Source organism: Gopherus flavomarginatus, chromosome 5, assembly GCF_025201925.1.
Source record: "Gopherus flavomarginatus isolate rGopFla2 chromosome 5, rGopFla2.mat.asm, whole genome shotgun sequence".
NCBI classification, from domain to species: domain Eukaryota; kingdom Metazoa; phylum Chordata; order Testudines; family Testudinidae; genus Gopherus; species Gopherus flavomarginatus.
Window position 1 is genome coordinate 16,007,391 of NC_066621.1, and position 21,541 is coordinate 16,028,931.

The 21,541-nt window shown below is 50.9% G+C and overlaps 1 protein-coding gene across 2 annotated transcripts in view; it reads left to right on the forward strand.

Moving 5' to 3' along the window:
* Window positions 1-21,541, forward strand: part of PLEKHA6 (pleckstrin homology domain containing A6) — a 134,194-nt gene that overhangs the window by 19,034 nt on the left and 93,619 nt on the right. The window contains exon 1 of one of the 2 annotated variants that reach the window (XM_050952286.1): window positions 17,417-17,688. The exons of the other annotated variant lie outside the window; for it this stretch is intronic. The gene's annotated coding sequence lies outside the window, so the exon portion shown is untranslated. Of the gene's footprint in view, window positions 1-17,416; window positions 17,689-21,541 lie in introns of those variants that run through there. 2 annotated transcript variants of the gene reach the window in all.

Consider the following 21,541-nt stretch of genomic DNA (forward strand, 5'->3'; position numbering starts at 1 on the left):
AGCGTCAATGGCATTGAGGTGGGGCTACCCAGGCTTATTCATCCTGACAGCTCATCCTGTTTGATTAATCAGCAGCTGGCTCACTGGCTGCAAGGAATCTCTAGCCTCCTCACCAGGGTGAGCTGCCTCTGTTCAACACCAGCTCATGAGAGGAGCCCAGCCTGGGCTTTGGGTGGGCACCCTGTGATCATTCCTTCCCTTCTCCTCCGTCCCAGAAGGACATTGTGCACTGGGCCTGGGGGACTCTCGGTTGTGCTGCTGCTAAGGCTGACTTAGCCAAACAGCCTGGCATGTAAAATATTCTCTGCCTCTCACCCACAGCCGGATGGCACAACCCACGTGTTGTCTGTTAATGGCTCTCTGGGAATTGGTCACTGGAGGAGGGAGGTAATCGGGTTGCCCAGCTGCTTGGTGAGCAGTGTGGTCCAATGATTGGAATGGGGGACTGGGAGGCAGGACTCCTGGGTTCTGTTCCTGCCGCGTGGCCCGGCGAAAAGCTTGCCAACTTCGTTCCTTTGTGAAATGGGGAAAAAGAGAATAAGGCGAACCGACTGTGCAGGGATGTGGGTATGACAAGGTTTAATTTATGTTTTTAATGGCTTGCTCCTCCGATGGCAGGTGTGAAGTGCCAGGGCTGTTCTCCAGTGTCTGGCGGAGTTGAACTGAGATGTGCAATTAGCTTTTGCTGCAACTCATTTTTGTCTCTCTTACGCCCACGATCTTGGTGCTGTGAGTGTGTCCCCCCCTCTCCCCACCCACGCTCACCATTTTGCATGTTTGATTTTGTTTTCATTTGGCTTTGGAAGAAGAATAAAAAACAAAACCTACGTAACTGGTGAAACTATTCCTGAGCAGATTTAGCCCTCCTCTGAACTGACACAATGGGCTGTACTATCTAAAGGCTTGTCTACCCACACAAGTTGTAATGATATAATTAAAGCAGTACAATTTCACCCCCCCCCCACCCAGGTGGACACAATTACAGCTTCAGGAGAGTTTGTCCCTCCTCCAATATGGGAATAAACTATCCTGGTTTAAGGGACCTTTTTGCTACTTCAGTTCTCCGAGGTTACACTGCTACATCCTATCAGTAAAAAATCATACCCCTAACCAAAATAGTTCTACTGGTAAAACATCTCTGTTTAGATCAGGCCTTAGTAATTGTGTGTGTGTACACAACTGCCTCTTTGCCTTGCTCCAGCAAATACAACAGCCTGCTAGCAAACATGCCCCTTTAGCTCCATGTCTGAAGCCCTGTTGGGGCACTGAAATTGCCCTGCATGTTGCATGTATTTAGTCATGGTAAATTACAGTGGCACAGAACATGGCATTTACCCATAGCCAGGTCAGTGGGCAGGCATTAACATTTTCCTTTTCAAATGACCCTCACTAGATGAAATCCCAAATCCAGGATCCAGATGGGACTTGTATTTAACATTGACACTTTTTTTTTTGTTTTTTACGGATGCTATCCAAGTCCCTACGGTGCCAGGATTTGGGGTGCTAGTAGAAATGTATCATATTGAATTTCTCAGCTTTCCTAGTTTCATTCCATCGCTTGTGTTTGTAGGCTTGTTTGTTTGAATCACATGTGTCGCAACCCAATAGCATGGGTCATGTTTGGAGATACTGTAATATTTTTTTTAAGCCCCTGGATGAAATTTGCTGGTGGTGCCTGACCGTTAATTAGGCAGATATGGTCACATGATTGCAGTACCCCTTCCTCCCCGAATTGAATTTACCTATATCTCCAGTGTGGGTCAGGAAGAGGGGTGGGAGCTAGACGGTCACATGCTCCTTTTATTCCAAAGTGCTCTATAAACTACATCTGTGCAGCACTGTTCAAATGTAGCCACTTCTGGGGTGGAGGACAGCAGCCAGAGGACAGGACAGAATAAGAGAGCAAAAGAGGAAGAAATATCCCATGCATTTGCCAGTTAGAGAGACTAATCTGCATATGCACATCAACTTCTTGTGTTCCCTGAGACTGTCCTTGGGGACTGGGGAGGGAGCTTGCAGAATATTCCCAGGTAGGTAGGTGTCTCTTCTTAGGAAGGACCAGAGGGAGGTGGAGCGGGGGAGCGGCCCTAAGAATGACTGGGTACAGACTGACTTCTGAGCACCTTGCTCCCACGTCCCCGCCGTGGCTTCCATCTGCCCTGCCTTTGAGACACCCCTGCTGCCAGTTAACTCCCCCCTCCACCCCACTGTGTGGCTTGGACCTGTGATTCCCATGGTACCTTAGCGCAGACAGTTGAGCGAAAGAGCAGGCTAACAATTAACAATCCCAGCTGCCCCCTACCCCCCCCCCACCCCGGCAGAGGAGAGCAGGGGAGCGGCATGACTCCTTGGCTGCATTGTTCTTAGGGTTTGGGTTCCCCTGCCTCCCCAGAAAGTGCCTTCCAGGTGCTGGGGGGCTTTTTTGAGATGCTGTAGCAATCCCTGCCAGATTCTGGAAGCGCAGAGTTGCCAGGGAGACCGTATGGGTGGCAGAGAAAGGTACCATACTGGCCTGTCAGCTCTGGAGAACATCCTGCTGGGTCTTTTCTTAGGGCCCAGGTGGAATTACCTACTTTCTCGTGGCTGTTTGGCAATACCTGCCCTATACCGTCTGGCATTGCTGACAAGTCATTGCAAAAGAGAAGCCCAGGGCAGGACTGGAAGAGTGGGGGGGCAGCAGGTTAAAACTGAGGTGCGTCGATAGAGACAGCTGTGCGGCCGGAGCTTACACAGCACTTACCTCCCTTGTACCTGGCTTTGGTGGTCCGTGTCCCTCGCTGCAGCTTCAGGCTCACATAGTGTCTTTGAAAGTGGGACACGGGCCCGTGTCAGGATTATTTGAAAGCCCCATCCCAGTATTCTGAGATAAATGACCAGGACTTGAGAGCTCGGTTCCAGATGGGAATGCAGAGAGGGTACAACCTACGATCCAGTGGGACTGTGTCTCTTACCCCTTCCAGGGGCTGTACAGGGATCTGTCCCTTTGTTAGTGCTGTAGCCTGGTCTTTTCCTTGCAAACTCAATTTTAAATGTAAATGGTCAGAAAAGCCTGACCTGGTGGCCTGGATTAATTCAGAAGTGGGAGGAAAGTGTCAGTGAGCAGCTCCGGCATGTAATTAGCGTGGGTTAATTAAGGCAGGTTTTCTGGTTCACTCTTTCTGCTGAACAGCCGCGTGCATGCTGAACTCAGCACAGATCCCAGAGCGCTTCCTCCGCTGAGTGCTCCAGGACGGCTGCCCGTCAAAGCTTTGCTCTCACCCCATCTCCTTTAGGAAACCAACCTATGGCTGCAAATGGCTTTGTTCACTCTGTGCATGATGCAGCAATGGCTCAGATCCTTGGTGCGAATGGATCTTCTGCACCCCCACTCATCCCAGGGGACCGCGTCAGGGGAGGCTACTCTGCGCCATTTTGAACTGTAATAAGTGGCTATCGTAGTCATTCAAATCCAAGAGCAGGGACCTAACAAGCAGACGTGCTGCTGCCTAATCCAAGCCCATTATCCAAAGGGAAATGGTGGCCGTGCTAATGCTTTAACCTTCCAACGGAGGGTCTCCGAACATATTGGAAATGTTAATTAATCTTCACATGACACTGGGGATGAAAGCAAAGATTATATCATTTTATTAGTAGAGAAACTGAGGCGGAGAGGAGCAGTCACTTGCCCAAGATCAGATAGTGAGTCAGTGACAAAGCAGAGAACAGAACTCTGGAGTGCTGGCTCCCAGCCCCCTTGCTCCAACCATTAGGTGATGCTTCCTTCCTGAATGTCTGTAGAAAAAGCTTTTTATTCACAGCCAATCTTCCAAAATATATGAAAAGTGCCTTTGAATGTGAATCCAGGGGGTGGCTTATTGTGCAACGCAAGGTCATTCACTCCTTAAAACTGAACCCTTCATAGCAGAGCCGTTTTCTGGCATCTACGACCCTTTCACTCCCTGCAGTAGGTCAGTCCTCTGCTCCTGGTGCAGCTACGATAAAGGGCTGACTCTAGAAGATGTTGCTACTCTTTAATCGCCAGTGATTTTTCTTCTTCTGAGTGTCCTTGAGCAGAGAGATTAAAACCTCTGGCTTTGAGGGCCTTGCTTCTCTAGAAACAGGCCTGTGCTAGCCCTCCAGCCCTGCCGTTATCAGTATTTGTGACCAGCTGGAGCCACTAGGAATGTTACTTATGCGGTTAAAGTTCAGTTGTTACCTGCACGTTACCTGGCTCTCTGCTCCACCGGGCTTAGGTCTGAGGCTTTGGAATCCGTTCATACTCAGGGCCACGTTTCCACCCTGTGTGTTGTGCATGTGGGGTCCTGAGCTGTGGTGTTAGTGTCGCCTTCCTGTTTAGTTCAGAGCATCCTTACCCCAGAGAGACGGACGCTTCTGCCCGCGGCTGCTAGACCTCAGCCTGGCTTAGCGCTGGAGTAGCTGGTGCTGGCCTGCTTTAGGAATTGCAGCTGTCAATTTCTCTGGCTCCCCCTCGGTGGCTCCAGGATGCTTGGCTGTTGGTCAGCCCCAGCATGAACCAGGGGTGCCTGTGATGCCCCCCATCGGGTGATTGGGATGCATGCTAACATCCTTGTTTGGTTTTTGGCTGGGGCAACAAAATGGGATTTTCTAGAGCAGACCAGGGCGTTTAGCTGATTGATTGGGAGGTGACTGATTGATGCCTTAGGTTAGAATCAGATGTGTTGTGACCAGGGGCTAGGCTAAGCTTCCCCTACAAACTCTACCGATGCACATCAGTCTTGCCCTGCAGCCCCCTGCTATTCCAGTCCCAGGCCTCTCGCAGCAAACAGCTGCAATCATAACAGCTCCTGTGGTCTGGTGCTATGAACCAAGTCCCCCTGGGAGCTGAGATCACCACGTACCTTCCAAGCCAGGTGCAAATTCTCTGTCCTATACACTGGGCTGCAGGATCCAGGATTGCTCAGGAGGTTTCCCAATAGGTTGCAAAAGTGCAGGTGAGCAATTGATGGGAGTAACACCCTCCCCTCCCCTATCATGCACACTAGGCCCCCCCTCTGTGTGCCTGGATCATCTAGGTGACACTGCGAGGAAGTGCTTCATTCCTGAGCAGTCGGCTTAGCCTGATTCTCTAATTGTCTAATTGCTCTGCAGCAAGCGGCCAGGCTGCCTGTGGGGATTGCAGAGGGTGGTGGCGGGGGCTGCAGGCAGATTATTGGTTGATGAACCTGAACTGACAGCTCAGAGGAACAAATAAGATCTAGGGTCAAAAAAAGACCTTCTGCTTGGCTCCCTTTGTCCACGGCCAGTGGCCACGCAACTAAGCCTTTTGCTGAAGGGTGCTGGGCTGACACCCTGGTGCTGGGGCCTTCTGATTATCTATAGGGAACAGACGGAGCCTAGGCAAATGTTCTCTAGGTTGCCTAGCAATGTGCCCCCATCCTGAGCTGGGTGGGAAGGGGCACTTCTGACTCTTGACTGGTTCAGCCTTTGGCCTCTCTGCTGGCTTTGCAGACAAGGGGGAGGGCGCCAATAGGGATGTTGGTTTGGGGGGATGGGAACGCTCGCCTAGTGAGAAATGGGCTGAGAAGCTGCCAACTCGTTTCACATAGGCCACCGGAGGGCCACACCGCATGCTGTGCAGCTGCTGGGCCTGAGCTGGGTTAGACTCTGGAGGGCAAAGCTCTGCCTTGTTAGCCATGGCCAGCTGGAGCAGCAGCAGGGGTACCGGAACCCCTGCCTCCCAGTCAGCTCCGGAGGGTGCAAAGCAGGATGCTCCCTGGCCATATCAGGCAGTCAGATGGTTGAATCCAGGGGGGATGGTGGATCTCTTCAATGAACAGGCCCATTCTGTTACCAGGCGCCCAGCTCCTCACTGCTTAGGAGCAGCCACAGGGACCTCAAGGCTGTTGATGCCAGGAATGACCCTTCCTGGGTGCTTGGGGATCGCTGTTGGATTGGTTTACTAGCCTGATGCAGTCGCTGGGGCCTATCCTCCCTGAGATGCTCCCTGTATATTCAGTGCTTCATCTATTTAAAAACAGGTGGAGGAAACAGCCTGGAGGAGGATGAGAGACTGGTTCATGTTGGATGTGGGTTTTTGAGGGTCTTCCTTTTAATATCTCAACAGACAGTGGACAGAGCGCAGGGCTGGGCATTGGGAAGGAACCCTGGCAGCTGGAATCCAGGTTCTGCCGCTGACCCTGGACCAGTCTCGTCTGTGTCTGTTTTCCCCATCACGCAAAATAGGTGTGGTGGAGAGATGCCTGTCTGGGCTGGGCTTTGAACACACACAACAGCTGTATTATTTTTATTGTTGTTTGTTTATGGAGATAACAATCAAAAATACCCATATTGAAAGCTCCAGGCACCCGAACAAGTAAACGAACGGCTGCACATGGTGACAGTCCCACCCCAAAAGACAATTGCATGAGACTCGTGAATCAACTCAGTCAACCAGTACATCAAACCAGCCCCCTCAATTGGGAACAAAAACCTCAGCTTCATCCCCTGACACGTTCCAGGAGAAGTGGCTTTTGCAGTGTGCCCATTGCCTGGTCTATTTCAAGCTGTGTAATGCCATTAACGGTGCAGTGAGGGTGGGAATGGAGCTGAGCAGGTAGCGGCAGCATCCCTGGAGTCTGTGGGTTTAGATACAGGCGGTATCCCATTGCCCTGCTGGTTCCCCCTCTATCCAGTGCTGCTTTTCTGAGCATCCACTGAGCAAACACTCCTTGATGCCGCACAGGGCGAATTATGTGGCAGAGAAAGGCAGCATTAGACAATGGAGCAGTCAGTCAGTGCCAAGCGCTGTGTAAATGCTCGCTGTTATTCAGGCAGGGCTGTGCTGCTCATCAAAGCTGCCACCTCTCATTCTCTTGCCAAACAGTAAGAGCCTCTGCCGGGCAGGGAGGTGAGAGTCTCTTCCTTGCAGTCCACAGGAGGCTAACTGTGCAATGTCCTTCTTTACATCATTCTATGTGAGCGGGGAGAGTCTTTATGCCACTCCCTGCATGTGCCACATGCGGGCGATAGGGTGTAGTGACCACTCGGCTCCTGCCTGGCCTCTGTGATTTTGGTTTATTTGTCTCGTGGCAGCTAGAGGCTCCAGCTGAGATCTGGAGCCCTTTGCGGTAGGTGCTGTCCAGACCCATCGCAGGAGACTGTTCCTGCCCCCAAAAGCTGATGCTCTAAATCGACAAGGCAGACAGGGCTGGGGGGAAAGGAAGGATCATTTTACAGATGGGGAGCTGAGGTACAAAGAGAAGTGACTTGCCCAAGGTTTCAAAATGAATCTGTTGGCAGAGCTAGGCTTTGAAGTCAGACCTTCTGAGTCCCCCTCCAGTGCTTGGCCCACAGAACCATTCTGCTTTTTTGCGTATAATTGATAAATTCCCTGGGGTGGAGACTGTGTGTCTCTACGTGCCTGGCACAACCAGTTTCAGAGCCTGATCGGGGCCTTTGGGTGCTGCTATAATAGAAATATTTAATAATTAGTCTCAAGCAAGGTGACAAATACCTATGACAGGATTGTACTTACGACATAAAGGGCATTTCTCAACTGGGCTTCCTGCCTTTCCCTCTTTCTATCTGGCAGAGAGAGGCCCTCAGACTTTTATGTTCCTGAGCTGAACTTAATGAAATCTCCCTGGTCTGGCTGCAAGGCTGAGGCAGCAGAAGAATTCTGCACCCCAACAAAGTCTTGTAGCCTGATAGCTGGTTGCACACACACTCTTCTGCATAGTCTAGGCACCTGGCCAATACGTATAGAGAAGTACAGTGCTGTTCTCCTCTTTGCTGATGGACGGGGAGCTGACAGTGAGCTCTGGAGTAAGATGTCCCAAAAGAGGCTCCTTGTCCTCATGAGCCTGTGCATCACACCTATCCTCACCAGCCAAAGATGGTTGGTCGTGTGTGTGTGTGGTTTGACACTGCCAGGAGTGGTCCCTTGTGAGCAAACCGAGGCTCATCCCTTCTCTTCATCTGGGTTAGCCCTACTGATGGTGGCTGGTGGGGGATACTGGGGGAGGTTGGGGAGCTAGAGCAGAGGTCTGGTGGGGAAGTTGGAGAGCAGAGTTGCCATTACATCTGGGAGGTTCTGGCTAGAGAAACTGGTGCAGCCAGGGCAGCGAGCCAGACCCCTCCATCAACGCTCCCTTTCAATCCCTGCTGGCACTGGCTCCCTCAGCCTCCAGGGCCCATTAGCAATCTCCTCAGATGCACCTCTCTCATTTCCCCTGGGAACTTCCTCCCACGGGAGTCTGGCTGCCCACGCCCCTGTCCGGTTGGGGAGGAACTCTGGGGGCCGTGTTCAAACAGAAAGAGCGAGATGTTCCCAGCCCAAAGGTCACAGGCCGCTTCCCCACCCTACATGTGCACGTCCCCACCCCCGCAAAAGCCAGGGGAAGGGTTGTTGGCTGAATCCCAGCCCCTTAAATGGCATTCATCAGTATGTAGCTCCGGCAAAGCTGTAAATAGCAGTTTTTATGTGTCTGCCCTCCAAGCAATGACATGATGTGCTTCTGGGACCCTGGGAAAAAAGGCTATAAAGAGTCTTGCAAAGGGGGTCACCCCATTTTACAGGTGGGGAAAGCAAGGGAAATGAGGCAGTTGCTCTGTGGGGAATCAAGCCCATTTCTCCTGACTCCTATGCTCTAACCATTAGACGGCATGTTCTCTCCCCAGATAGCAGCAGTCTAGGACTTGGACATAGATGCTGCCTGGTTTTAATCCCAACTCTGCTGCTGATGTGCTGTGTGACCTTGGTCAAGGCCTTTCTGTGCCTCAATTTCCCCAGTAGGGATGATAATACTCACCTACCTGATAGTGTGAAGTAGAATTAGCTAAAGCCTGCACAGTGCTTTGAAACCACGTTTAGTGTGTTTTACACGAACAGGGCCCATTCCTGTTGTGTTACACAGGTATAAATCTGGAGTAACACCTGGAGAGGAGGCCCGGGTCAATGAAGCCTGTTGGAATTGCTTGGAGTTTACGTTCAGGTGAGCAGATGTTTCAGTATTAGGGGCTTTGTCTTATATAGGAGCCTGTTACCCTCCAGTCCTGATTTTTCACACTTGCTATTTGGTCACCCTAATTTATGTTGGTGTAATAGAGAGCAGCCCATGGCTCCCATGTGGCCTCCCCAGGCATGGACCTAAACGAGCACCTCAGTCTCCCCTCAGCAATCCTGTACCGTACACATTTGAATACCAGCCATGTATGGATGTTTGAACACACGCACGGGCGTGTGTGCGGACACATGGATTATGCAGCCCGCGGGGATGGCTGCCCTGGAACAAAAATCTCTTGCCTTCGTTAGCCTGCATTCCGGTGGGAACCAGGAGCCGTAAATCTGCCGGTGGGTGATGCGAGGTGAGAGGCTCCCTCACACCTGGCCTTCCTGGGGCTGACTGTCTCCCCAGGCGAGAGGCAGGGAACCCCACACCTGCTGCTGAGCAGGCACTCAAGAGAGCTCAAGCTGTGGCTGGCTGGGTGAGCATCCCAAGCCAATGGTCCCCAGACACTCCCTGTATTCCTGTGACAGCCCAGTCACTGCTGCTGGAGAGCTCCTTGTACACAGATGCTGCAGCACTGGATTGACTGGGGACCCTGCACTGGTATGGACTCCATCAAGAACATGTGTTCCGTCAAAGGGATGAGAGCTGGGGGGAGGGTTGGCTGAAATGTGACCCTATTTGGCCGGTTCCTTGTGTCCCAGTCCCATCTCCCTCTTCAGAAGCTTCCAGGCAGTTTTCCTCTGTTTCTCCTTTTAACCACAACTTTACAAATTGCTATTCAGGGCAGGGGATGGCAGAATCCCTAGAGCCCAGTGCTGAGAGTTCAGTTTATTTATAGCCTGGGATAAGCACTTAGAGGCTACCTTGGGTTTTTTTCCCATTCCCCGCCAGTTCGAGAGGATGGGGCTGCCTCATACCCGGGATGAGGGTGCCAAACTCATGGCTTCTGCGTTGCTAGTTCATGCCAGCTTAGCCTTCCTGTGCCAGTCATTAGAGGCCACCTGTGTGCAGGCGGAGAAGCCCGGAATTGCTCTGCTCAAGTGGGGAGACCTGATGACTGGCACAGCAGCATCACAGTGCCTGGCCAGAACTAGCAGTGAGCTGAAGGACCAGTGGTGCCCAGGACCTTGTGGTGCCCAGGACATTGCAAGGCTGGAGTTCTTGGCCATCCTGAAGTCGCAGTCAAATCGCAAGGCCTTTCTCCCTAGTATTTCTGCCGCTGGGGGAAAGGCATTGTCCTAAGGTTCAGTGTACATTTTGTCACTGTTGAGTCCTCTGGTTCAGTGGCCCACATGGCAGGTATGGTGGGAGCTCTAGTGCAGACAGGACACCTGCAGCAGCCAGGGGATTGTGATAGAGCTAGGCCAATTCACACCTGCTGAGGGTATGGCCCGTAGTTTAGCATAGGCACAGCCTGTGGCGGGAGGGCGGCCAGAGGGGAATGCTGGTTTGCGGCTGACTGGCAGGCAGCAGGAGCATGTGTAATAAACAGAGGAGTGATTTGTTTAAGAACCTGCCAGTGGTTGCTAGGGAACCCGATGCCTTTTCTCCTTGCTCGGCGCCCGGGTGGCCCTGCTGCTCTGGCAGTTGTGTGTGTGAGAGCCTGGGACTGGAATAGCAAGGGGACTGCGGGGCAGGGTTGAGGGGCATGGGCAGACTGTGCCAAGTACCTGCCTTCCCAATGTCAAACCCTAGTGTAGACAGGGCAAGTAATACTAACGCCTGTTAGCTGGGTGTGATGATCCCTAGGGAGGAAGCCTAGACTTCAGTGTGACCATCTTAGCCCCTGCCAGAGTCTACACGGGAGGGTTAGCATGCGTTGGCTAACACCCCCAGATCATCCAGTCTGGCCTCCTGTATACATCACTAGCCACCAGCACCTGCATGCTAAACCCAGCAACCAAAACGGAGCCAAGCAGTACAGCCTGCAGGAGCATAGTCTGTGATGTGCCACAGGCAGAGAACGAGAGGGACCAAGGGGCACCAATGCCTGAGGCCCCTGCAATGTAGTTCAGCCCTTAGGCTGTCAATCAGATGAGCATGCCACTAATACCCGAGTCCCCATCGCAGCTGTCACTGCGGCCCAGTAGAGACTGGGATTGTCAGTCATTTTAACACAGTCCCTGGTGCACGTGGGGCAGAGAGGTACAGAGAGGGGTGCAGGGCCTGGGTACAAGGAGACAAGTAACAGCAGAGAGGAGACGGCATTGAAGAGGGGAGGATGTGGGAGAGAGTGTCTTTTGGGTAAGGATTAAGGGATCTGGTGCCTTTTGGGGAGGGGCGTTCTCCTTCCTCTGCAGCATCAGCTCTTAGCCATTCCTGGAGGTGAGATACCTGAGTGGGTTTGCTGGGTGGCAAATCATAGGCTGGAGAGGAGGGGCCATGGATGGCTGGGGCTGGTGTTTTTGGTCATCTCTCTTGCTCACGGTCCAGCTGTGGGCGATGAGCTTGGCCTGCTGCACTCTGCATGCCCCTGCTCCCACATCCAGCGTGTTCATTTTCCCCAACACGGTGTATCCTTTCAGGTCGGCTGAACAGCAATCATGAGCTGTTCTTGGTTTTGTAAGTCTAATGCTGCCATGTTTTCCATTCCTCCCCCCGAGGTGCACTCCGCGCTCTCTTCCTGTCAAGGAGAATCGGCTGCCAGCTTGTATGAGACAAATTGTTTGCTTTGGTGTTTTCTGAATCAAATAGATTGTCCTATTTGGAAACAACAAGCGACTGCTGGAATGTGAATGTAATGAATTCTTTAAAGTGCATCCAAGTGAGGGATTGACAGTGGGAGTTGGAGTCAGGTGTAGAGCAAACAGGTGCTGTGCAAGCTTTCTTGACTCACCTCTGCCAGTGCTTCTCCGTCCTAACCTGCAGCCTCCTCTTATTCCAAACATACCTATCCCCAGCTCCACCAACACACCTTCATACTGACACACAGCAACCCTCCCGATCCCAGTTCTGGGCTCTGCCAATGCCCCTCAATCCTAATGTGCTGCTCTCCCTGGCATCCCACCCCTCCTGGTCCTCTCCTGAGCCAGGACCAGGTGGGGAAGGCCTAGTGGTTAAAGCATGGGACTTGCAGTCAGGAGATCTGGATTCCAGCTCTGACACTGATTCACTTTGGGGCCCTGGGTGAGTCAGCTAACGCATGCACTCCTTGCGTGTAAATGGTGATGACAACACAGCCCTGCCTCCCTGGGGAGGCTGTGAGGCTAAATCCATTCATACAGGCAGGGCGCTTGGAGGCTTTTGGATGGAAGGGGCTATGTGCAGAAAGGTCCGGCGCGGCTCTTTGTTCAGTATGTGTGACACAAAGCACCAGTTCTGCATGGAACTAGACTGGACCCCACCATGCTCCTTGCGTCGCCGAGCCAGATTCCTGCCGGCGTCCCTACCAGGGAAAGGCGAGTGCACTAACTCTGTTAGCCACCGCTTTCCTCCCTCAGCCCTTTGCCAGCCCTGGGAATGGCTTGTTTTGTGTCCGGGCGAGGAGAGCTGTCTTCCGCAACCCCCTGGGATGTTGCCATGTCGTGCTGTTGATATCGGACGTGTCCCGATGTGCAGCTTGGGAGGTAGCCAGTAGGTGCTCGTTTGCGTGCCAAGGACGTGTCACTCCAACACACTCACCAGAGCGGCAAGCAACAATTTGGAATGAAATCCAGGGGACTAATGGGACTGGAGGCCTGTTTATGTGTGGGGCAAAGACCTTGATTTCCTCTCTCACACATCAAAACCAAAAGGCAACTTCCATGTGTGGAACAGGGTGTGTGAGAGGAGAGACTCTGGACCATGAATCAGTTTAAATCCTTCTCATCTCCCTGTCCAGACACTGCTTAAATAATGAGTAACATAATTTAAATGGCTTTAAACCCCCCTTGAGTCTCCTTGGAATCCCACTCCTGGAGGTCGAGACCTTGCATGCCAACTCTCGGCCTTGAGGAAACTTTTGCAGACAAGTTAACTTCCTTAGATCCCTTTTAGGAGAGGGGCTTGATAGCGTGTAGCCTGCCGGGCCCTTATCTTATCCCTCCTAATGCCTGCATTATCGCCGGGCATTCCTGCCCGAGGCTGCGGGAGATAGGGGCCGCTTTGGGTTCGCTGTAGGGATTCCACCTCGTGTTTACCGTCTGGGCCCCGACTCATCACATCTGGATGTTGCGCCACGAGCACTGTCGCGTCACGGATGCAGCCCTTCTGCATTGCACAGCACATTTGGGACGTTTCGTCTGGCAGTCGCACCGGGGCGAGGGGATCAGCTCCTCTCTAGTGCTGTCCCACTCCAGCACTCTCTCATGTACCTGGTACTGTACCTCCTGTAACAAGCATTGATCAGAAGTCTGCAGCTGCGTTCTGCTACAGCAGGGGAAATAGGTAATGGCCTGCAACCCTCATTCCAGCTACAGCTTTCTTAATGTCCCCAGCATCTAGGCATCAGGGGTGGAGGTGGCTGATTCAAAACTGACGAGGTCCCACAGCAAATGAGTGGCAGCCTTGTAAACCAGGCCCAGATCTCCCTTGAAGCTGACCTAAATCTCCCTGACCAGATACTAACCATCTGAACACTCCTTGTATCCCTCGATCAGCCAATCTCTTCCCATTCCAGTCAGTGATAACATTCCATGCTTGTTCCCGCTTTGGCTTCTATTCCTGGTCTGCAGCCTCCACCCCTGCCAGTCCTGGGTCCCTGGACAAGCATGGTCAAAGCATCTCTTGGCTGACGTGCAGCACCAGTTTGGATACGCCTGTTCCTGCCAGACTATACCGACACTATTGCTGTTGCAGACTTATGATCAGCTGGGGTCATGATCAGCTGCAATGAAAATACCTGACGCTTGAGGCAGTCTGGTCTGTTCCATGCTTGATGCAATCCAGTCCCCTCCAAGGGCAAATTTGCTCTTTCAAGGTATTTTTACAAGCCCCAGAAATAAGCCCCTGGCAGCAGGGATAACTTAGCAGCATTTGGGGACACCAACTAAGGCAGAGAAATCCTCCCAATCTCCTTCCAATTTGGCAGAATTTTAGTAAAGACTTTCTGGATAAAGGGGGCCAATGTGGGGGAAGGGAGGTTTAACCTTTGGAAGGGTGAGGTAAATTTTATCCAACTGCAGTAGTGACTGCCTGCTGCCCTCAAAGCGACCAGCTCGGAGGTGAGCTCTAAAATGAATGTATATCAGTCCATATGGATGTAGTGCCTCCACAACCTACCGCCCTCTCCCCTTAAAGGAATGGCTGGGAAGGGGACAGACTGTGCAGTAGGCCAAGCTCTTTGGTGTGGCAAGGTGGAGTTTTCCAGCTGATGCAGTTAATTAAGGATTAGCGTGTCTTTTTTCCTTTGCGAGACATTAGCTGTAATCGAGCTGAGTAACCAGCCAGGTGGCTTGGGGGAGTCCTATGAACGTCTCGGATGGGTGAGTGCTCCCCAGACAGCTCAGGCCAGTCAAACAGGGTGCTCTTCAGCCCAGCGTTGGCTTCTGTTGCTCATAAGCAACGTTGCAGTTGTGTTTATTGTGTGTGTCACAATAGCTCCCAGGAGGCCTACCTCACTTCACTACACACTGCACAGACACTTAGCAAGAGAGAGTCTCTCACTGCAGAGCTGACTGATTGATTGAAGTAGAGGAAACCAAGGGGGTATAATCACCCCCCATTTCAGAGATGGAGACCTGAAGTCTGGAGAGAGAATGAACCTAGATCCTCTGTCCAGTGCTCCCTAATTTGAACTGTCAAATGAAATACACTAGGCACAGCCCAGTGTTCGCTGTTCTGCCTAGGAGCCCAGGTATGCAGCTGTTCCAGCTGTGGAGCGTAGGTGAGTGCAGCATTTTGAAAACAGGGGAGGTGCCCGTCAAAGTCAGTAGGTTTCCTAAGTGTGCTAAGAGGCCAGGCCAGGTGAACTCCTGATGAAACGAGCCTCCCTTGTGAGTGTCTTGGTTTTGCTCAATTGGTTTCTTTTAGCGGAAGTGAGTGAGGATCGTTATGACATTGGCATGAGGAAATCTGGCAAGGTGTCTTGGTCGACAGCATTAGACGTATCCCGACTCTCTACTTCGGGTATCAAAATGCCTTTGTTTATCTTGCTTAGTTCTCTCTGTGGTCACTGAACAGCTCTGGGTCATATGATGGCACATCAGCAGTACAGCTAGAGCCTATTAGTTGATGGAACAAAGCGACAGCTACCAGGAAAAGGCTGCTGGGGGGAAACTAAGCCAGCTCTCAGCTGTGAGTGGTGTTGGTGCTGGAAAGCAATGGACAGTGAATTCTGCTTCTCCATCATGGCCAGCAGGAGCCCCTCTAATGCCAGTGGAGCAATAGGGCCAAGTGATGAAGGGACTCAGAGAGCTGAGTTTAGATCCTGGCTCTGCTGCTGGGTAACCTTGGGCAAGTCACTTCACCTCCTTGTGGCCTGAGTTTCGCATGCATCAAACAGGGATAATGATACTGACCAGCTTTGGGATCTATGGGTGAAAAGTGCTACCTGAGAGCTAGGTAATATTATTGTGATGTCTCCAGCCTAGTGTAGTTTGGCTAGTTGGGATCAGCGTCCATTCCAAAGCTCTGGGACCTGCCGCTCTTGGAGATGCAGGTTTGGCTCTGAAATCCTGTTTCGTTTGGTTGGTGCGTTTAACGTGCTCACAGACTTTCCAGACTCAAAGGTTCTTGGAAGCTCCTTTTAAGGGAGTGATCACAGCAGTACCATCTGGACCCAGTAAATAATCTCAGAAAGAACAATGTAGCACAGGGCTTCCAATCCTGCTGACCTCAAGGCCATTGATTTTGATGGCTGTAGAAATCAGAGCTGGAAAAGTCCTGCTAGTAGGTCAGGTAGTTCTGTTGTTCTTCTGACAGGATAGTTCCCTCCAGCAACAAAGCCCGTGGTGAATGTTTGTTTTTGGAAAGGCTGGATTACTGTAAAACCCCGTCTGATACCGGCCCCAGACTGGGGAACAAGCTGAATCTGCTGTTGGGCTGAAAATCCATGTCAGATGAGTTCAGTGGCGCTTCGGAATGGCACACCGTTTAACTTGATGCCGTGCGGTATATCTGGGCCAGCTGCTGTGTAGTTTGCAGACTGAAGATCCTGTGTTAGAAAGAGGCACTACGATGTGTATAGATTATCCGGGAGCTCTAATTCAAGTCTGAGAGTGAAGGCCAAGCTCACAAGCGCTTTGTGAGTGACTTCATTTGGAGTCCTGTCTTGCAGCGGGTTCGCCCGGTCGGGCTCTGAAATGGCAATAAGACAACATGCCTGTAGTAATGTAATATTAGTACATATAAATGCATACAGTGTATCGTACAGGATAGATACTATTGCATTGCCTGAGAGAGGCAGCTCCATCCAGCAGCTGGAACACTGGACTGGGAGTCGGAAGACCTGTATTTTATTCCCAGCTCTGCCACTGACCTCGTGTGACCTTGGGCAAGTCACTTCTGCTTTTTGCAACTCAGTTTCCTCAGCTGTAAAATGGTGGCGATGATACCGACTTTCCTTTCTAATGTGCTTTGGGATCTCTGGATGGAAAGCCATGTGGAAGAACTTAGAGTGAAATTCTGGCCCTATGGAGATCAATGACACAGATCCTTTGCTCAATTTCATAGGGCCAGGATTTCACCCTTAGCAGCAGGCCATTTAAAAAAAACAAAAACTCACTGTGGCTCAGTTAGCCCCTCTGGAAAATGGGGGTAGTGATGCCATCACATAGCGGCGTTGCATGGGTGAGTTAGATAATGTTTGTTCCAGACTTCAATGCTCTCATGTGATGGAAGTGTCAGGTGGTGGTGTTGATTGTAGTGAACATGACAGCTGTGCAGGAATGTACTAGAGCAAATGCACTAGCTGCTGTTCCTTAAAACAGGACTCCAGAGACCTGGGTTCTGTTTGCAGCCCTGCCATAGGGTGACCACGGCCAAGTCACTTCTGTGTCTCGGGTCCCCTGTCTGTGAAATAGGGGTAGTGATCTTGCCCTCCTTTGCAAACCACTTTGCAAACAAGAGCAGGATGTTTCTATCCTGGCAGCGGTGGGGATGCTGCCACACCCCCTGACTTGAAGTGGTTTCCATCATATGCACGGTTTACAGTTTGGTTCAATGGCTCTCAGCATCCCCACTGTACAAATGGTTCTGGCCCCCGTGCCTGGCAGGCTGTGGAATCAGAGCTGTTCCCCAGGGGATAGAAAAACAGATCGGTTCCCTCAACGGAGTTGGAGAAAACTGATGCTGGGTTTTGATTTTGTTCTGTGAGCAGTTTTTCTTCCAGAACGGATCCTGAGACGACACGGGGGCGGATTGCTTTTTTTGACAGGTCTCTCTCTCTCTGCCCCGCCCCCCTTTGAATTTCATTGAGCGCCTGTTTTCCAGTGGTGCAGCTAGAGGGCTGCCTAATGTTACCACGGAAGCGTGCAGGGGTGGCGTGAGAGCAGAATGAATGGGTGTGTGTGTTTATATATGACTGAGCCAACCTGCAGTTTCAGATTTCAAACCTCGCTTATCAGCCTTCCAGCCCCTCCAGCATTGGGACGGTGCTTTCTCACAGACAGCCCTGCCAGGACCAGGAGAGACGCTGTTGCCACTTCTTTCCCTTCCCTTTCCCCCCCTTTCCCCTTCTACGGGCGCCTCCCTTGCTTTCCTGGCTCTGCCTCCAGTCCCTCCACATTGGAGCCACAGGTTGGATTTTTAGCCCTCTCGTTCCTTGGCATCGGTGGACGTGGCAGCCTTTGGAGTCGAGGTAAATCTGGGTGTCCGGTTCCCAGGGCTGCCCTGACTTTGCAGCAGGGTACGGGGGTGACAGGGAAGGTCCTGGGGATCAATCTAGCACAAAGAGGATCTGCTGTCAGACAGAAGCGTGGGGAAATGTTTTCCTAGGTGTTTGTAAAGGGCAGTGGTGCTGGAACAGTTTGTATAATCCGGTGGCTGAGAGCCCTTGAACTAAACTGTAAACCCTGGATATGATGGAAACCGCTTCAAGTCAGGGAGTGCAGCAGCCCCCTGGTTCCAGCACCTATGGCAAAGGGTGGTGAAAAGACCGTTACATGGTTCCAGCGCAGTCTGCTGCGGGGCTGGGGTTCGGAAAGGATGTCTGGGATTCCCCCTCGAAAGATGGCTGCAAGAGAGCCTTTCCCAGCCTGTAGAGTTGCCTCCAGATTTTGAACATGCCAAAGTTTTTGGACCCGGGATTTTTTGATTGGTCCAGGGTATAGATCGGAGGCTGTTTACCAAATTCAGAGTTGTGTTCAGAAATGGGGGGGGGAAGAGGGAGAGACAAGCTGTTTTATCTCTCACCCCCTTTCTGCTGCCTCAGTGTGTGAGTTACACTGACTGCTACAAGACTTTACTACTTAGCCGGGTGTTTGGACCAACTTACACCTGACTTGCAATGTGCCCTGCTGTTTGTTGGGGTTAGAAGTGCATGGGGCTTTACCTATCTAAAGTCTGTGCTCTGTGGAGTTTATATCTGGCTCCAAAGGGTTGAACCACTTGGTAGTGGGACTGAGATAAATGAAAGGTTGTAGGTAGCGCCTAATAAGGCTGGCGTCTCTGCAAGAATGAGTAGAGTTATGTGCTATAGGGTGGGAGGTGAACATATGTATGCATCAGCATTAACCTTAGACTGACTGAGATGTGTTGAGCAGAAATCGGTTCCTGTCTCTGCTCCAGAGTGTTCAATGGCTTATGGCACAGGAAGGGTCAATTTCTCTAGGGTAATTGACCATGCCGTGGAGTCCGGTGGCTGGGCTGTGAGTAAATCAGGCTGTAGGGGCTGCGGGAAGATTGTGGTTTGTGAAGGGCTGCTGGCTTGCTCTGAAAGGTGTTCTACTATCCTAGCCTGGTGAGCAAAGTCAGTCAATACATCCAGAGATAAAAGGCTGAGATCTCTTGGAAGAGCTGTTCAAGTCGGGCTTTGGTATAGGAAAGAAATCCTTTTATTACTCTTTGTAAAGTCTTTTCAGTGCCTGGCAAAGGAGGAAGTGGGTGTATCCTAGGACAGAAGCACGCATGTACCTCTTATCAAGCCATTTTGAGCTGTCAGACTGTCCAGTCGACTGCCTTTTGAACTGACACTGTGGGACAAGATAGGCTCTGGAGGCCGGGTATCTGCAGCCACGGGAGGGGCAACCCCAGGGCACAGTCCCCAGCCTCACTGCTTGAAGCAGCCTGGTGTTCCCTCTGCTAGCCCTCACTTTATTATGTGGCTAGCTGGTCACCTCCAACCATCTGGTTAGAATGGTTTCCCCCATACAGCCAGGAGCTCTTCCCAATCCATTTGATAGCTCCTCCTTTTCTCCAGCTGGTCTTATATAAAGCAGCAGGATGCTGGGCTTTGCAAGCAAATCTAGTGGCTGCACCTTGTAAACATTAAACAGTACTCCCAGCCCATGCTGGCGTTCAGTACTCTCGCCTCCATTTTACAGGCTAGGAAAACAGAAGTGCAGAGGAGGGAAGTGACTTGCCCGAGGCATTGTGCCAAGTCTGTGTTGGAACTGGACTAGAACTCTGTTGTTCCTAGGCCCTGGTGTTGGCCTGCTTTAATATATGATTAGTCTTGCGGTAGCCTCTAGGAGCTCCAGTCATGGGCCAGGACCCCAATGTGCTAGGCGCTGTACAAACATAAGACAAAAAGACAGACCCTGCCCCAAAGAGCTGACAGTTTCCATCATTGTTCCACCTTGAGGTTCTAGTGATGGCACAAACCCCAAGATCAAAGTTTAATTGCCCAGAACCTTCTTCTCTCCTGCAGAATAACTGTACCCTTCGTATTTTCCTATAACCAGGACAAGGTGGGCGGTTACGTGATACTTTATAAATACTCCGGTAATACAGTTCTCCACTGTAACCATCCAAATTAGGGCTGGCCCAGAAATGGTTTTCCTGTCCCATAAGAACTTTTGACATTTCAAAAAACTCTCCGGTCCCAAATCAGGAGAGAAAGTCAAAACCCTGACAATTTTTGCAAACCGAGATCCTCAGTGTTTTTGGTTCAGGTCAATTGAAACATTTCATTTCAATTTCAACCTTTTTTTCTTTTTTTTTTTAACCTTTCAGTGTAAATTATGAAAATTTCTAAATGAAAAGTTGTTTCGCTTCACTCAATGCCCCCGCCCCCCAGCTTTCCAGTTCAATGTTAGAAACAGGATGTTTCAACAATCTCTAAACTCTTTTTACCACCATTTTTCAAAGCAGGTGTCTTGTTGAACCACGCCCGGTTTTGCAAATAGTTTTGGTCTTGATGAATTGGCATATTGGGGCAAAAAACCCAAAACATATTTAGGCAAAATTTCTGACTAGCTCTTGTACAAATGCGTATCGCTTATAACGGAGACTGCAGTGAGTTGCGCCATTGCTGCACTCTATTGGGCCTGCTTTCGAAACCCTTTTGAAATGGAACCTTTGGTATAAAGGGTTAATTAATGATGAACTGCTACTATAGGCATGTTGCAGACACTAGTAGCATATATGCTAGGTGGTTATAAGTATGTCAGAAGACTGTTATAGGCAACATACTGACACCTAACAAGTGATTAACTGTTTATGAAGACCTCTGTTGAGCATTGATTTAACCCTTTAATAACTCCTTAGAAATGGAACCGTGATACCTAGCTCTTATAGGGCACTTTCCAGCAGTAGATTTCATAACACTTTACAAAGGAGGTCTATATCATCATCCCAGTTTCACAGATGGGGAAACTGAGGCACAGAGCAGGGAAGTGACATGCCCGAGGTGACCGAGCAGGTCAGAGTTGGGAATATGTCTCCTGAGTTCCAGTCCAGTGCTCCATCCAATAGGCCACACTGCTCAGACAAGAAATCATGGTGAGCAGTATCTCTTTATACGGGAGACTCCCTAAGGGCTAGGTAAGGCTGAGGGTTGATGGCCCTGTGTTAGCCACCCAGAGACTGGGGTGTATATGCGGAGCATGGGATCTCCTATAGCACTCCACTCCCATTGGAGTTATTGGCAAAACTCCCACTGACTTCAATGGGGCAGAGCTAGGCCAATGCAAAGTGCTTTCAAAAATCCCACCTGTAGCTGCTTCTTTCTCCTCTTACTTAGGCAGGGTAGCTATGAAGTGCTTCCCTCTGAAGCATCAAGTGTTGGCTGCAGTCAGACAGGATATTAGCTGGCAGATTCTGCAGTGCTAGATTCCCCACCCTCGTGCTGTAATATTGACACCAGGATTAAGCTGGGATCAGTGTTTTCATTAGGAAAAATCCTTAATTTATTGCAATGCAGCAGCTTGGTTTGATTTCAGTTTTGAGGACGGCCTGGAACATTGGCCATGAAGACTCAGCCGGGGGAAGAAGAAGTCTGCCCTCCCCTCTGTGAGAACCTCAGAGAGCAGTGGAGGGGAACCTCTGTCCCAGTTTTTAATTCCCATCCACATACTCTGCTTGTCCTTCCCCAAATCTGGTTTCACTCTGTCTCACTGGGCTGACAAGGTTAAGACACATCAGTTTCATAGCCAATGGTACACAAGGCAGTGATGTGGCCAGCATCACATCCAACCACCTTTGACTGGCCTAACCTGATGGATCAGCTACCCATTTTGCAGGTAGGTGAACTGGAGGTGACCTTTCAGTGT